The following is a 19,086-nucleotide window of genomic DNA, read 5'->3' as shown; positions in this document are numbered from 1 at the left end:
TGCCGGTTGTGTAACTTCACTACCACCGACAACCTCCCACAAGTCTTGACCTTGAAGGTAAGACTCTATACACGTTGCCCACGTGTTATAGTTTTGGTTGTTGAGCTTCTTGATTCCTCCAACAACTTGAAGATCACCCATCGTATCGGCAAGACTTTGACTACACCGAACAAGCTTGAGTGACTACCGTGCAGAGTAATACACTACTCTCGACACAAAGAAGCTCCCTCTCAAGGTTTGTGATAACCCCAGCAATAATCTCAAGAAATATTTTCTGATGTGGAAGATCAGTCAAAACTGCAACCACAGAGCATACTCGGAAATTCAAGAGACTTTACAACCAATGCTCTACCAAGAACGATCCCTGACCGACTTGGCTCTGATACCAATTGTTGAATAAGAAGAGTATCCAAGATAACTCTAATGATCCCAAGAAGAAGAAAAATAGAGCACACTCTTAAAGAAAGCTCACAAAACAAACTAATTAGCAAAGCTTTTCTTATTTAGCTCTAGGCTTTGTTTTTCTTTGGATGATTTACAATGCTTGGGGACTTGGGTATTTATAGCAAACCAAATGAAAGCTACACCACACACTTAATTAAACTAAGATTTCCAACTACCACACAAAACACATTAATTGCACCTAATTATGTTGTTTTCCATACAACCTTACCTAACTTTGCAATTGTAAGCAATTACATCATCAAACTAGATATGGACTTGGGCTTTAGATTGGGTTGTGGATTACTTATTGTTTTGGGTTGACATTGATTCTCAACAGGGTCGGCATCCAGTGATAGGATCTTCTGTTTCTGAGTTGGACATTGGGTACGATCTGATTCCTACACCTCCTTGAGTGACTGAGGATTCAATAGAATCTTGAGACGATACAAATTCTTCCTCAAAACATTGTCCATGTTCCTCATCTAAGTTCCCTTCTGTCCATGAGTTCTCAATGTCCCTCTGATTTTCTGCCAATTCATGGAGTGTCATAGAAGTCTGGCGGTAGATTGGTTTACTTGATGTATCATTATGCCATTTGGTAGCATCATCTGGACTGGTCATGCAAACTTCTGGTTCGTTAACCAAGATGTTTATCCGAACCTTGTGTGGAGCTTGGTGATTGCTTGACCGAAGCGGGAACCATGCTGCCAATGACATGAAGGCAGAGCTACAAAAGACAAAGAACAAAAGAAAAATTGTTCACTGTAAGACATTCATTTTGGGCTATCATTCTTCATGCCAAAATTCTTAACATACCTTGATAGATGGTCTGAGACATTCTGGGTAAAGACAACTCCAATCACCGAGTCAACAACTGATCCTTTCCATTTTGAAAAACGTCTGTCTGCTGTTCATTATAATTTTTTTATCAATGGTTTGATGTACATGATATCTAATAACTACGTATCCACTAATTGGACAAAATTATAATGAATTTATGTTTTTCTGGTATATACCGTATACATGAGAAGCAAAAAGTAATTCTTACCCCTGTTGTCTAATTGAGAAAGCTACTAATATGCAGTCTTTCACAATGAAAATTAGTACTGTCCTGTTTTTACATGTTTTATATGTAGTCATGTCTGAGTTTTCATGGTTGAGTTTACGTCTTTTGTATTGACTTCAAGTTGAATAATTTGCATTTTTGTGTCTGAACTGGAAATGCAAGTTGTGCTGCAGATTGCAATAAAAGTGTATTTTACCTTGAACAAGGTGCATTCGCGCAATGAATGAGTCAACTCGTCCTTGGAAAACATTTCTTTCCTCTTCCCAATACTTCTCCTTTTTATCAATTCCTTCATCGCCTTCACTTCCCTCCTTGCCCATCAACAGATTCCATATCCTATGTGTTTCTGGGTCAAGCTCTACTCTTGGTCGTGGCTTACGTTTCTTCATAATACCTTGAAAGGGGACAATTACACCATCTCCTTTGTAAGGAACAAGTGCAATTTTCTCCTGCTCTAGAATTTCGCTGCAGCTTCCATTGAGGTTCAGACCATTAAATTGATGTATGATGTCATCTATTGGTATAATAAATCGTGTTCTTATAGGATACCCTGCATCAAAATCAAGAGTATGGCATCGTTGGAGTGAGTTGAAAGTAGTTCTTGTGATGATACATTATTGAGAGGTTTCTTAAGGTGGAAAGTACCAATTGCTTTTGCAGAAGGTTGCTTGTGATCGTATGCAGAATCCTTCTCTTGATGGACTTTATATGCAGAATCCTTCTTTGCTGACGTATTATCATGAGATACCTGCTTGTTTGCTATCTGAAAGGATTTTCTGGGAAGTGATGAGGCTTGCGAGTTACATGTTTCACTTATTGAATGGGTGGAAAAGCTAAGAACTTTTGTGGAACCTTGGCATGAATTTGATTTGGATAAGATCTGCAGATGTAGAAAACCATTCCCAGAAGTGATGGAGTGAGTGTACCTGTCACCTGTAAACTTGCTGATCTCTTTGTTCTCCCTGTCCATAATTTTGTTATTTTCAATGTAAGAACTCAGTATTTTATGGTTCTTCGATGCAAATCCATTTGAATTGACATAATTTTCCTCTGGTCTTTCAACTTTTCTCAGACACTCCTCAACCGCTGTAACCTTATTAGGCATATTATTAATGCTCAAGGGTCTATTCTCAATTTTCTTTTTCTTATGGCTTCCTGAAAAATCTTTGCTGAGAATACCACTGATTTTCTGAATTTCATCCAATTGAAGTATCTCTTGGAATGACAGTGAACTTGGTGGATCGTTGGTAGAAAGACGAGTGTGCTCAGCAGTTTGAAAAAATTCCCTCTTGGATCCCCTTCCTTCACTTGGAAGGGAGAGAAGTTTTAGTAAAGAATCACCCTGGTTGGCAAGCTCTAAAGTTTTCTGAAGGTTTTCATGGTTAATGTTTGCTCGAATGGCATCTTGGCCTATTCCTCCAGCTTGACTATGTTGCTGCATATGAGTGGGTTCATCTCTGCATCTTTTCTGGCATAAATCAGAATCTGCATTCTCTACACGTCTCCTCATGACATGCGAATTTTTCAGATGCATGTCTTTTGTTGTAGCAGGTAGGGCTGCAGATACTTGCCTTTCTGGCAGAAATGTAAATTTATTTGGCATAAGACTCATGGAATGGATAGGGTTACTCAGAGTACCTGGTATCTGCTTATCTACCAATAATTCGTTCAGCAGTCCACTTCGGTCAGCTGGCTTTGCATTCACCTGGTTCGTGTCAGTTCCCATATGTGTCCCTTGATAGTCAAAATTCAAATCAAAAGTCCTCTTGTTCTCTTGTTGCGTCTCCTCTTGCTGACCAATTGCTCTGCATAGGTTTTCATCCATGGTCCTTTCCAAATCAAAATGCAGCACTCTTCTGCATGATTGTGCACCTTTTCCAGCATTAGCGTCTGCTGTCTCCCGTGTAATGTCTGCCAGTTGACTTGGCGATTCCTTTTGGACGTTCTTTCTTTCAAACTTCCTCTTTGCTGGTCTGGTCTCCTTAGACGTTATATTCTTTGGAGTTGCAGGCTTTGGCGTCCTTTTGGGCTTGCCTTCAATGATTACCTTTGGCCTGTGTTTTCTTCGCTTTGGTGGTTTCTGCTGGGGTGTCTTATTCAGATCAATCCCTCTGTCACCACCACTATCAGACTCTTTGTTTTTGTTGTACGGTTTAGAAATGGCTGCAGATGATGACTCCACAATGTTCTGCAGGAGTTCGTCACCATTTGTTTGAGTTGCTTCATCTTCTATAAAAATGACCTGCTTGCCTTTTTCCTTCCTATCACATTTGTCCGTCAAGGATTTTCAGCATTGCAGAAAGCTGGTTGTTCTCCAAATTATTGGCCTCATCTGTTGTGAATTGGAGTTGGCTGATAAACTTTCTAAACTTTCTATCAATGAAATCAAATTAGAGCAGAATAAATATCAGAACCGCGTTGAAGTACATACGTTGACTTATCTGGGATGAACTGTCACCATTACTCAACAGGTTTGAGCTTGGACTTGAGCGATGGTTTTGGTTGCCAAATAACCAATGGAGTGAGTTGGAATCTTGCCGACTGTCGTCAACTTGGGAAGGAAAATCCATAACCAAAGACCTGCAATTTTGGTTGGTCAGCAAGTAACTTCTCGTGTTGTTTTCTTGGTTTCCCAACTGAGGATGCAACTTAGGAATCAGAGGTGTGTTCGCTGCTATGTCAACACTTCTGCTCAGATTCATGTTTGCAGAGGGAATGTAAGCTGCCTTATCGTGCAGCAGTTGCGTCATTGTATTGTTGTTCCAACACGAGCTGTCACCACGGAGCAACTGTGTGAATGAGCCTGCATTGTAGGAGCCCGCAAAGTGATTGATCATCTGATTTTTCTCAGCCAGACTTCCATCAGAACTACACAGCCCTCCATTTCTGAGTAGCTGTCCATTTGGGCTAACAGCTTGATTCATGCCATTGTAGATGGCACCGACCGGTACGTGCTCCCTTGAAACTCCGTTCAGTTGTTGCTGCCAGTGTGCTCCTTGCAGGAGGTTCCTGCGGGGGTGAACTGGTATTGGACAAGGCTTTTGCCGAATCAGCTTATCTGGAGTCACAGGTATCCATGGATCCATGAATCGTAGATCGTCATCCTGGGGAATGAACCCCCCTCCAAACTTCATCCTTCAGTCCCTTCAATTTACACACTCTCTCTTTCCACTTCTCTGTTTCATTAATCTCTTTTTCCTCTCTATAACACTCTAGCAGATAAGTTTTGTGGGAAAATGAAAGTGTCCGATTTCTCAGCTCATCCCCATTGCCTGAAACACCCTGTGCGAAAACGCTCAAATGCAAATCCCTCGCAGCTAACATGCAGTGCAGAACATAAATACACACATTAAACAGAAAATCTTTCCTCGAGAGAGTGGAAAATGCAGAGCAGCATCTCTGTGATTAATGATCGAAATCATGCAAACCAGATATTCCACAACAGGTATGGCCAGCCATGTTTTGTGTCATGGAAAACATGGAAAGCATGAATGACATAGAAACCGAATTAAGGCAGGAAAATGCAGAGTAACTGAGGAATTACATATCTTCTGAATCTGTGTAAATTGGCTTATTTAATTGTGGTTTAAATGGCAACAAATGATCATATCTTGAGAAAATCTTCGTGATATGAAATGAAATGTGACAACTAATATATGCAATGCATGCATTAAGTGAAAGGCTTACAAAAAAGGTTAAATGGTTCACTGCAGGCAGCTTAGCTCGCCGCCGGGCCGGCCGAGTGTCGGAGCCGGGTGACTTGCGGGTCAGTCAATGTCGGAAAATGTAGTCAGTTTCCTCGGTAACACAGGAGATGTGTGTGTGTGTGTGCGCGCGTGTGTATGTGTGTGTGTGTGTGAGAGAGAGAGAGAGAGAGAGAGAGAGAGAGAGAGATGCAAATTAGTATGGGCACTTCAGGTGTTTACAAAGTGGGCACTGGTGAGGTTTATGAGTTAACAAAGGCTCAGAAACTGCTTTTCGTAGTTTGTTTCTTCAATTTAGTACGTTGCCTTGAATGACAATGTGGTAAAGTTCAATGTAAACTGATGCCCAAGCGCTATTACCATTTTTTTTGGTCAATTGAAAAAATATTGAATTTTTACTTTTGTGTTGTCAATAGTACTACTGGACATGTCATATAGTGGTATTCCTCTTCACTTGTAAGTAAAAGATGTCTTAGGTTTGATTCTCGTCTAAGGCAAATGTAAATCAAATTATTGATATCCCATTGTGGGGCTAAGCTCACCCTCCCAAAATAAAACAATTAACATAAAGGGATCCAAAGGCTTGTTTTCCAAATTTCAGCTTAAACCATCAATCATACATTGATTACTAAAATTAAATACTAAGGAGAGACATTATGAACAAATAAAAGACTGTCACATTGTTACGTTGACCCATTTAATTAGATGCTGGTATAAATTTTTTATATGCTCATTCTATGGTGGTTATGTCATGTCCGAATATATTTTTGTATTATCTTTGCCTCATATTATTTAGTGGTATGAAATTACTCATGTACATAGAAACAATATCCTTCTAAAAACAAGGTAATGATTGTCTTGTATGTTTTTTTTCAGATAGTATAAATCGAAACTCTCAAATGCATATATTTTCTATCTAATAAAAGAAATTACCATTTTTAAAGGGTGTATGTTGTCTATATCTACTATTGTATTAACAAATCTACAAGAATGGTATTGTAGTAGGTATAGCGTGTGACTTTCATTAGTTTTGTTTTGTGTCAAAAATGATAAAGATGATATTAGTATTAAGTATTATAATAGTTCCAAAAGACGTCAGATGTTAGTCGGGTGGTGGATTGCGGATTTAAGTAAATTTATCATTGTATCATATAAATAAGTGTCTATTTACACTAAAAAATTATACTTGTGTTAAGAATAAAATAAAGATAAAATGCAATAAAAGCAAATAAGCTTAGTAAGCAAATATACAATTCAAAAGCCAATAAGCTCAGTAAGCAAATTAACAAATTATATATATAAGAACAGCTTTTACAACTGAAACAACTGATTCTAATTGAAAAGCCACCTGATTCTAATTCAGTAAGCAAATTAGCAATTCAAAAGCCTTACATTGTTTATAAAGGAAAAGAACAATTTAATAGTGCTAAGTGGGTCTCAACTCTCATCTCATCCATCACGATTCATTGTAGAGAAAGAATGAGTTCAGAGGGATGTGTGTCAATAGGTTGCGCGTTATGCACTTTAACTTAATTAGTTAATTAAAAAAAACTTGAAACCGCCTAGCATGCTGCCTAGCACCGCCTAGACCACCTAGCGGCCATCTAGTCCCTCCCCAATTTTAGTGACCGTTTTGTTAAAAATCACCACGGAAGACTGCTATAGGTGTCGCAATATATACTATTATAATTATGTTTGCAAAATTTAGTGGCCATGATCGGCAATTATCATTTACAGGAAAGACTTAGATCAATTATAAATTTCTAAACAAAATATTTACAATTGTTTGTCCAGTCTTCTATTTCAATCGAACTAATTTGTTCTTGTCAACATAAAATTGGGATATTCATGTTTGGGTAATAGAATATTTATTGGTTTGAAGGGCATTACAAAAAGTAATGGTGAATGCCTTTACATTTAGGGTGCTCAATTCGGGAAGGGGAGTGTATGAATAAATTGGCATAATAAATTGGTATGCCTAGCAAGTAACATCTTTTGTGCTTGTCTTCCAACTTATGGAAAAGTGTGTTCAGAAACAATCTTTTTAAATAAATCAAGTAAATGTGAGCTTATTACTTTTGGGATTAATTTAAAACGGTAAAAGTAAAACATCAGATTAGTGCATTTCCCTTTGTATTTAATTATTTGTTTAGGCATAAATAAAACGGGCTTTGCTTCTCATCCTAATAACTCCTAACAAAAATAAAGGCCATAAGTTTTGTTTTTCCTTTTATTGGTATATAATAAGGACCGTAAATTTTTTTGTAACTACAAATCTGCAGGAAGTATTTAGAATGCAAAGCTTTCATTTCATTCTCATTTTGCATTGTCATTTTGTGGAGATCAAGCTATTGGTTGCTTTGCCAAATTATAACAACAAGCCTCTCTAGTTTTGGCAGATTTGTTCATGCATCTGCATTTTAAGCCGGAGAGATTTTTTAGTGTGACCATCACACAAGGTGGTATACAATGTGTTCCTATATAAATTGTGGGTTATGTGCGTTAAAAGGTTAATAACTTAAAAATTAAAAAATTTCACCACTTGCATAAAAACACGTGATATATCATCCGTGTTCCCGTCACAACTAAAAATTTCTCTTTAAGCTGGTATCTTCATGTATCTTGATTAGTGATTTCGTTCAAATCATGTATGTGCACGTGCATTTTTAAATTACCATGCGACCTTGTCTTCGTGTCCTATTATTGTGAGATGTGTGCTCTGTGTGAGCCGTCTCAGGTTTAGAATGAGAGGTTAGCTCTCAGCTCACTTGGTCCCTTCTTCCACAGATTTCAAAAACCCTAGCTCGAAAAAAATTTCATGAGCTACAACTGTTTTCAGAAAATTTTGTGCAAAATTGCTTTAGACCTTCATCTATGTTAAACTTAGCTCATAGCTGCTGCGTATACATCTTTTGGTAGAGATACTATTTTGATTTCTTCAATCTGTAAGAGCAATTTCAGCGTAGGAGCCCTCCCTCCTGGCAATCCACTATTCAATCCACCTAATGAACAGTAATTGCCCTTAATGAAAAGTAAGTAGCCCTGGCAATAGAATTTGCATCTCCACCGTTACACTTCAATAGCCCTGGCAATAGGCAATAAAATATTAGTATTTTTTTTATTTATAAAATAATACAAAATAATTTTAATTGTAATATCGGATAAGATTTTTAATCGTTCTCGTTGCGCCACGTGTCATTATCCGAAGTATTATTAAATAATACAAAATAATACAATTATTGGTGATGGATTTCTGATAAGATTATTAACCAATCACGTCGCGCCACGTGTCATAATCCGTTCACAATCTTTGAGGATAGATTTCCATCAGATTTTTAACGAATAACGGCATGCCACGTGTCATAATCTGTTCACAATCTTTGAGGATAGATTTTCATCAGATTTGTAACGAATGACGGCATGCCACGTGGCATTATGCACAACCTAATCCTTTCTGAATCCTCTACATAATCCACCATCCATCCTCACAAATCTCACACCAAAATTCTCAAGATCTCTATCATTATTCATAGTTTCTGCTTCCTTATTCACAAAAATCTGTATCATTATTCATAGTTTTTGTTTCTTTCTTTCAATGTCTTCTTCTTCTTCCTCAAGGATGATGTGGGAATTCAATCAGGAAGAGGAAGAATTGTTTAACGAATCAGAAGCAATGTTCAATCACCAGGGGGTAAGAAATGAGAGGGAAGAGGATGAGGAGCGTCAAATGAGAGATGACGCAGTAAGAAAGGGCAGAGCCTCACATTCCCATCGAGTCATCCAAGCTGCTGCTCAGATCTGCAGGCCCAGCCATTCCGGAAACTTTGATAGAAGCAGGCAACGACAAGGTATGGAACTTTTGGATGATTATTTTGTTCCTAATAGTGCATTCCCTGATACGTACTTTAGACGTCGTTTTAGAATGGAACGACATTTGTTCAACAAAATCATGATTGCTGTTTGCAACCATGATTCTTATTTTGTGCAAAAAAAAGATGTTTTTGGTGCTATGGGTCTACTGCCTGAGCAAAAAATTACTGCTGCCTTGCGGATGCTTGCATATGGAGCATCTGCAGACCAAGTGGATGAGATAACGAGGATGGGGAAATCAACCATTCTTGATTCCCTGATGAGGTTTTGCGGAGCAATCGAATCTATCTACACCGCTGAGTACCTCCGCAAACCTACACACATGGACTTGGAGCGGCTGTTGAAGAAGGCGGAGATGCGTGGCTTTCCTGGGATGATTGGAAGCATTGATTGTATGCACTGGACGTGGAAAAACTGTCCAAGTGCATGGCAAGGCGCTTACGGGGACAGAAAATGAGCAAAAAGTATCATTCTAGAGGCGGTGGCATCTTTTGATACATGGATTTGGCACGCCTTTTTCGGGGTCCCAGGAGCTCAAAATGACATCAACGTCCTTGCCCAATCCCCAGTGTTCAACGATGTCCTGCAAGGAAAGGCACCAAAAGTTACATATGAGGTCAACGGACGTATGTACGACGGGCCATACTACCTAGCTGACGGCATCTACCCGCGATGGTCAACATTTGTCAAAACAGTGCCACGTCCGCGGAGTGCAAAGGAAAAACACTTTGCAAGCTGTCAAGAGGGGTGCAGGAAGGATGTGGAGCGTTGTTTCGGTATCCTCCAAGCTCGCTGGGCGATCGTCAGGGGTGCTGCCAGATTGTTTGATGTAGAGTCGCTTCGCTCCATCATGATGACGTGCATCATTCTTCACAACATGATTGTGGAAGATGAGTACGATTATGAATCTATTGATGAATATGAGCCAGATCCGATGAACAATTCAAGAACACGTATATATTGTGCTCATGACGCCACCGATGAGCCCGTGCAACATGAGTCATTACAAAGGGATGGACGTTACAATGAAAGGCTCATTCAACGATATACTGCATTTCAAATGCTAGACATGCACAATGCCCGACAAATTGACTTGATAGAACACCAGTGGGCATTGAAACAAGCTGAAGATAATTAAGTTCATTTAGTGTGTTTTTTTGAATTTGGTATATTTATGTTATTTTATTTGGTGTGTTTTATTATTTGGTATGTTTATGTAATTTTTTTATGTTTATGTTTATGTGTATGTAATTCTTAGTATATGTAATTCTTAGTTTAGTTTATGTTTATGTAATTCTTAGTTTATGTAATTCTTAGTTTATGTTTATGTTTATGTAATTCTTAGGATATGTAATTCTTAGTATATGTTTATGTAATTCTTAGTATAAAGCAAGGAGGCAGAGGGTAATTCTTAGTATAAATAACTTACCAAATTAATTAGAATAAATATTCAAGAAATTGGAAACAACATAAATAATACAAACAATAAATAATAAATTACAACCCAAAGTGATTGGAAAATTATGGGCTCCGATTACAAAAAGTACTCTATTCATCATCACTTAACCAATTTGTGGTGCTAGGATGATCTTCTCTTGTGGTGCTAGAACCACCTTGGCTTGCTATCGTTTCTCTTGCACGCCTCCTTTGCACCACGTCCGCTTTCTCTGACTCCCAAAAATATTTAGAATTTAGAGACTTCCCTTCTAAAGACATGTTCATAATCTCACGATCTTGTTGAGCCCGTCTTTCTTCTCTAACATGTTCCCTTTCTTGCCTAAGTAGCTCTCTTTCTCTCTCATTAGCATAAAATTCTCTCTCAACAGCTGCTGCTTTTGCTGCCTCTTTAGCCTTATCAACATCATCTTTCGCCATTTCCCTTGCCAAAGTCAATTCACCTTGGCGAGTAAGTTCTTCCATGAACTTTGCATAATCATTCTTGGAAGCACCCCCTTTTCTCTTTGAAGCCTTCTTACCTTTAGGCCTAATTGGATAACGGGTCGAACCCGACGCTTGTTCAGGGAGGGGCGTTTCGGGCACTTCTTCTGCATCATCTTCATGAACATGATCGGGTGTAGAGTGTAAAGGGGTGCTGTTCATGTGCACTTCTGGACCGACTGGCACAACTCTAAATTTAGGACAATCTTTGACAATATTCCAACATTCCCACCGGTTGAATGATTTATTTTTGCTTTTGGTTTTGGCAGCGTACCAAGCTTGTGCTTGAAGTTCCTACACAATAAAAATAAGTAACAAATAAATAATTATAATGAAAATAAGTAACAAATAATAATACAAACCATAAATAATAAATTATGTAGGTAACAAATAAATAATACAAATAATAAATAATAAATAACAAATAAATAATACAAACAATAAATAATAAATTATGACGGTAACAAATAAATAATACAAATAATAAATAATAAATAACAAATAAATAATACAAACAATAAATAATAAATTTTGACGGTAACAAATAAATAATACACACAATAAATAATAATTTTTTTACGTAACAATTAAATAATACAAATAATAAATAATAAATTATGTAGGTAACAAATAAATAATACAAACAAATAATTATAATGTAAATTTGGGTATCAAATAAATAATATATTGTTACCTGATCCGAGTAATTTTCCCCACTTCGAATATTACTACTAGCTTGTGCCAAGGCGTCTCTCCACGTACTAAACGATTGGCTAAGTAATTTCCAACGACTGGACATCGATTCTTTGGTTCTTTTCCCACCAATTTTCTCAAGAAAATTGGTATGAATAAGACTCCACATTTCTCGCAACTGCATCTCATTACCCGTAAGCGAACTATGAGTAACTTGAACCCAGCTAGTACACAACGCAACATCTTCAATAAGCGACCAATTCGTACCTGCACCAGTGGTCATTTTGTTGAAAAAAAAGGATTCAAACTTTGAGACAAAGAAAGGAATGTGATTGAAAGTAGTTGAGAAAATATGAAATTGTTGTGTAAGGTAGATGATAATGAGAAGGTATTTATAGAAAAGTAAAAACAATTTTTTTCAGATTTTTCAGATTTTTTTTTGAAAATTTTTGAATTTTTTACAATTTTTTTTAAATTTTTATTCAATTAATTAATCTCTGCCGTTGGATATAAAAAAATTTGAATTCCAACACTCCAGATTGTGCCACGTGTCACAACGGTAACTTTTCAGATTTTTAAAACTATTTTTTCTTTTATTTTTTTATTTATAAAGCATTTTAATATCCACCGTTGATCTCAGATCGAACGGTGGATATTAAATCTGATTTTTTTATTTTTTTTTTACCGTTGAGATCGAACGGTCTAAATAAAGTGACCGTTGAGATCTAACGCACCGTGGGAAGCCACGTGGCTTCCCAACGGTAACTGACATAAATTTTTTTTTTCTGATTTTTGTGCCAGCGACGCGCCCCCACGCGCGAGTGGGGTGCACGCGCCTGACACAAAAAAAATTAATAATGCGCCGACGCCACCCTGGCGTCAGCCTTGCGTCACCCCCACCTCGGGCTCTCGGGTTGGCAATCCACCACGGGCCCGGAGCTCGGGCCTCCCCCTTCCCTCGGGCTGGGCTACGCTGGACCATCTCCCCTGGCCCTCGGGCCCTTTGTTTCTCCCCTGTCCCCCGAGCAATACCCAACGGTGGGCTTGCTCTAAAGGTTCGATTGAATAAATCAGCTTTAGTTTTTTTTTTTTTTTTTCAAATTTAAAATGCACATTATTTCATTTGCATTTCTCATTGGTGCCACATGTGAAGAGCTAAGGAATCATGGCTGCCACTATTTGTGAAGACGGACCCCAGATCTACTTGAAGAAATTCAAGTTGCACATAGATACAAGCTGTTTTTTTAAATGAGTCTAGTTGGAATTAAGTTATTGTAATTTCTCTCCAAATTTTAACTCACCAAATTATTCAAAGAGTCCATTGATGGAGATAACATTTTCTTTTTAAATTTATTATTATTAAGAAGAGGGTGGAGGATTCGAAACTATTAAAACCTCGGCTAGTAATATTTTACTATATTCAATATTGAATAAAGAGAAGTACAAAGTGTTTGATGCACGTCACTTTGGATAAAGAGATGTCATGTCATTTAACACATGAAGAGCTATCTTCCGATTGAATAGATTCCCCTTATTAGATTTCGAGTAAGCCTACGTTTTCGATATAGAACTCAAACTTGAACCACATATTATGCTTAGCTTCATGTTACAGTAACAAAAATGAAAGCAACCATTTACTCCAGCACTTGAGGTCCTCGAATCGACTTTACAAGCCCACAATATCGCTTGTATAAATAACATACGTGGATAGAGTTTATTTCGGCTTTAGATTGTATTTTAATATCGCTTGTATAGATAACATCTGTGGAAAGAGTTTATTTTAGCTTTCAATTGTATTTTTCAAATTATTCAGCACATTCAAAGTTCTCAAATATTTTGAAGAGAAACTTGACATATGAAATTTCGAGTCTCAAATCAAAAGAAAATACCTCTCAACAAAGGGATGATCATGCATTACATTCATTGTCACGTCATTTCAAACCATCTTTCTCGAGTGTTTTGTGCTGCAAAGATGAAAAGTTCATTAAGGAGCTGCCATGCTTTTGCCAAGACCGAGCTTGGAGATGTATGAAGAACAAGTTGCACAAAGCTCGGATATGTTTGCTTAACTGTGGTCTCGGGCAGGGTGAAAATTTTCTTAGTCTCTTCGGGTCCGGAATGGATGGATAACAGTGACTTGTTACCAGTTGTCCATCTTTTTATTTAAAAAAAAAAAAAAAAAAAAAAAAATGAAAAAAAAAGAGAGATTTGGGTCACCTTTTTTATTGAACTTTGATATTCATGGTGGATGCACGGTCGGATTGCTGACCTTCGAGTTTTACCAAATGGTGGGTTTTCCGGGCAACAAATACATGTGTTCGTTTGTGATTTATCCTAGTTTTTAAAGGTAAGGGTTGGAGGGACCATGTCACCTTGGTGGAGATTGTTGGTGTATTTGGCATGTTATAAGCCAAAGGAATGATGTTCAAAATCTCACATCAAAGGAGTACAACAAGAATGTTTGTTTAAAATTAAATGGTCACTACTAATCTCATTGAGGTCTTTTAAGATAAAACCTCACGCATCAGTCCTCTTCTAACCCACAGTATTCGACTTGGTGTTTAGTTGAGACAATATTAGTGCATTTTTGGAGTTAATTAAAGGAAACTGTTATTAGCACTCCAAAAACCTCATTCTACACTCTTTATAAGTGTATTTTTCTTTCTGATTATATAAAATTTGGAGTGTAAAATAAGATTTTTAAAATACCAATAAGAATACCCTAATTAAATGATCACGACTAATCTGACCGAGTACTGTGCAGTAAGAATTATATTATAAATAATAAATAATTAAAAAAAAAAAACATAAAAGGTCCTAGGAGCCAGGCTCGGGTTGGCCCGATCTGCGAGCAATAACGGATAATTTATCAAGTACTTATCAAAGTGGGGTGTGTTCACATGTGACTTTTGTAGAGTGGTGAAACATAGATAATGTCATGTATTTTTATGCAACTTTGTAAATTAGTGAAAAATAGCATTAATTATCAATATTATAATAATATTTTAAATAAAAACACTATTCTATTAATTAGGGGTGGAAAAAATTCCTAAAAATCCCGATCCCAAACCAAAAATTTCCCAAACCGAAATTCCCGAATTGATCCCAAAATTTCGGTATGGGATTCGGGATTGGCTTCTCGATATTTCGGGAATCCCATACCGAACCAAAAATATATAATATTAATTATTATATATATATTATTCTTTTATAATTGATGCTAGTAGTTTCTAATTCATGCTCTGCAACCTGGAATGCCCTACACCTTGCATATTTTTCATGTTTTGTTTGATATTCATGTGGATTTTATTATTGATGCTGCCATGGCTGATGATTTTAGAAGGCTTGATTCTTTTGTCTCTCAACATATTGCAAAAAGGGTTTAATTAATTTGAATTTTGACTATGATAAAAACAGTCAGGCATGCCAGTGTTCAATTAAATGGTAGTGTGAATGAAATGAAATTCCTAGTTCATGAATGTGTTCTTGAATTATATATTTGAAGAACAATTCATAATTTCATATTTCAATTTGGGATTCCCGATTTGTCCCAAAATCCCGAAAATATTTTGGGATTCCCGAAATTTGGGATTCCCGAAAATTTGGTTTGGGATTGGTCTTCAAATTCCCGTCCCGAAAAATTTTGGTTTGTGATTCGGGATACTAGTTTCGGTATGGTATCCCATACCGAACCACCCCTACTATTAATCCACCATCATTATGATTTCTTAAACTAGAGAAGATAATTAGAGTACAATTTTTTTTTATAATAGTTGACTACTCGCGAGTATTACTCACATTTTGATTTTATCCAATAATATTATAACACATGTTTAATTATTTAAAAAAAATAACGGATATGTTATTTAATTTTTCTTAGACTTTAAAAACAAGGAGCATGCGTCATTTTTTGCATGGGCCAAATCAAAAAGTAAGTACACAAGTATTATCCGAATTTTTTAGGGATCTCCCAAAGTAATAACTTTATAGTCTTTTTAGCTAAAATTTAACTAAGAAATAGAGAGTATGGTTAGAGATGCTCTAAGTACTACGGTCTAATTGTTTTCCTCTTCACTTGTGAGTGAGAGGTTTTAGGTTTGAATCTCGTAAATGGCAAGTTTGTAATCAATTTATTCCCCCACACGCATAATGTAAATGTATCAATGAATTAGAAAAACAATAAAGAGTCACTTAGTGTTGAAAGTATCAATCCCAAATCGGAGAAATAAGAGATCTTACATATGCTTATAAATAATTAAGCTACTCGCCATATTGCTAATTAGTTTTAGGCATATTTGTCGATTTGCCCTCTGAACTTGTTTGAAGCTACCAATTTCCCCCCTAAACTTTTATAAATAGCCAGTTCCCTCCTGGAGCTAGATTTTAAAAAATTTCATCCAATTTTCCATCCATTTTGATTACAGAAACAACACATGACAACTGTATAAGAGAAAAAATGATGGAAAATTGGATGGATGAAAAATTGAATGAAAGTTTTTAGAATTTAACGCTAGGAGAAGAATTGGCTATTTATAAAAGTTTAGGGGGGTAATCGGATAAATTGAAAGTTCAAGGGGAAAATGGCTAATTATAAAAGTTCAAGGGTGTAATCAGCTAAAATTAAAGTTTATGGGGAAATTGGCAGCTCGATCCAAGTTCAGAAGGCAAATCAACAAATACCTCTTAGTTTTATGGTGGAACCTCAACTTCTTCATTTAGTACTATGGTCTAGTGATATTCTTCTTTACTTATAAGCAAAAGATCTTAAATTCGATTCTTATAAAAAACGACCCGAACCAAATTATTTGAAAGCTTTGTCCCCTCCCCTGCCTCTTAATGTAAGTAATATTGTATGGATTAGAAAAACAATAAAGAGCATTTGTAGAGACTGTAGGAGATGATGTGAGGCCTTTACTGCAATGTAAAAAATTTCAAGTTATCCACTTAAAAGAAAACATCCGATAGTTTATAATTGGGCCTATAGAAATGAATGTTGAATTGCAATGGGCTGAAGTACTTCTACGGCTTGTAAGCTCATGGTCCAGCCCCAACTGTTCTTGTTTCTCATAATTTACACACTCGTGCTCAAGTACTAACTAGTTAGTAACTTAAATATATATATTGTTAACCAAGCGTTTGGGTCCACTTCACAATCATAATCATCCTTACAAAATTTCTTCCATATTGAAAATCATTTAGCCATTTACTTGATTTTTACCATGAAAATTTCATTCATTTTTTAGCCACATTCTGTCAGTTTATTTTTCTTTGTTGTAATTAGATAAGGAAACACTTTTCAGTTGGGACGAAATTTTATAAGAATGATCTCTGAATAATTAAAGATCTTAAAAACGACACATATTAAACTTGACACAATAAACTTTTTTTTTTTTTGCGAACAGACAATATTATCTACACTGAGGAATAGGTGGGCTTAGCCTCACAATGGGCTAATAATGTGGTTTAAATTCGTCTTTGGCAAGAATCGAACCTTTGACACAATAATTTTTTTTGTAAATGCTATTTTTTTTAACAAACGATATTATCTACACTAAGGGGTAAGAGTGAGTCTTACAATGGACTAGCAATAATGTAGTTCAAATTCATCTCTTGTAAAAATCGAACCTAAAATTATTCACTTACAAATAAAAATAATACCAATAAAAAAGTGGCAAGTTTGATGGGACAAAGTGGAGCTCTAAACGACCTTTAGTTGTCTTACAAAAAGTTTGACAATCCACTTCTTTATGAGTAGCTCTGCCGGGTTATAATTGTTAGTTAATATTTTTTAGATGTCATACCCATGTGACTGTGATATGGAATGGTACCCCCACACTCAAAGGCGCGGAGGCTCATCTACTAAAACTTGGGAGAGATTTGTAAGGAGATTTTTTTTTTAAATGGAATTATTTATGGACTATTCGTTATCTTATTATTATTATTTTTTGCATAATTTTTATGTTAATATTATACATTATTATGTTAAAAATATGAGATAATAGAGAGTTCATAAAAAATCTCACTTTAAAAAAATCTCCTTAGCATTTCTAAACTTTAGAACACATCTCATTATGTAGGTACATAAAGGGAGTAGTATTGTAGTACAAAACGTGCGTCTATTGGCTAAAAAGGCCACAGCAACGGAAAAGAATCCTTGCTGGATCTTTTTCTTGGGGGTCCTAATGATTCCGTAATAGTGATCGTTCATCATACATCGTGCGGTCAATTTTCGTTAGGTACTATTTATATTTAATTTTAAATTTTGAAATAATTTATGACCATACGATGTACGATGAATAGTCACGATTACCGGATCCTTAGGATCCCCAGAATCCGACGAGGATCCTTTTCCCACATAGACAACCTAACTTATCTAAGCCCTTCGCAACACCGCCACTTTAATATTAATTCTTCTCCAACTCTCTATAGTTTATGAGAGATTTTTTCAGTGTGACTGGTACATAGAGTGGTAAACCACGTATCATTATACAAATGATGGGATATGCGTGTTAAAAAGTTAATAACTTAAAAAATAAAATTTCTCACTACTTATATAAAAATACACGGTGTACCCCTCTCCCCCCTCCCCCCCCCCCCAGGGTATTCCGGTCATAATAAAAAATTTCTCATAGTTTATATCTTGTCTAGAATTTAGTAATATTTTTCTTTGTTTATAAGTAAAAAGTTTTAAGCCTTAATTTCGCAAATAACAAATACGATATTATCTCTACGTTCTCTATTGTAAATATCGTTGTATCAAAATATACTCTTCACTTCCACAAAAATAAAAATAAAAAACACCCTCCCCAACTTTGAATGAGAACCCTCTTCGGATCCATCATTTCATCGTGTCTGTTTATCGTACATCGTGTGATAAGTTTTCGTCAAGTACTGTTTGTGTTCAATTTTAAATAAAAAAATTAAAATAGTTTCTGAACACATGATGATAAATGAACGAACACAATGAAATGATCTTCAAAATCCTCACAAAAAAAATCCGGATAGGAACCTGTTCCCCCAACTTCTACTAAAGGCAACTGGTTGCCTTGAGACGGACGATGATTGATTGCCGAGCTGGTGTATACTACCTTTATCCTCTGGAAGTGGAGAGAGAGAGAGAGAGAGAGAGAGAGAGAGAGAGAGAGAGCACATTTGCTAACTAAATACGAGAGTTTAATGTGTGCCGTGTGGAATATCTAGAACCCATTAAAACTCGGTAAGGAAGTTTTGATGAATAAGCAACTATCTGGCAGTGTGTTTGAAAAATCTTGTGCAAACGTAAAGATTAGGTATCGAATAAGGAGAACATGCATGGCTGCTCAGATGTGGTAGGAGAAGCACACACGTGGAATGCCTAATTGTTGTAGTTGG

General features: G+C 36.4%; 1 pseudogene; it reads right to left on the bottom strand.

Moving 5' to 3' along the window:
• LOC137746973 (DNA glycosylase/AP lyase ROS1-like) overlaps positions 1-4,644 on the bottom strand; it is a 60,571-nt pseudogene extending 55,927 nt beyond the window's left edge.
• Between the last annotated feature and the right edge of the window lie 14,442 nt (positions 4,645-19,086).

Source organism: Pyrus communis, chromosome 10, assembly GCF_963583255.1.
Source record: "Pyrus communis chromosome 10, drPyrComm1.1, whole genome shotgun sequence".
In the NCBI taxonomy this organism is placed as follows: Eukaryota; Viridiplantae; Streptophyta; class Magnoliopsida; order Rosales; family Rosaceae; genus Pyrus; species Pyrus communis.
Note: the sequence above shows the minus strand (reverse complement) of the source record. Positions and strands in the feature narration are given on the sequence as shown.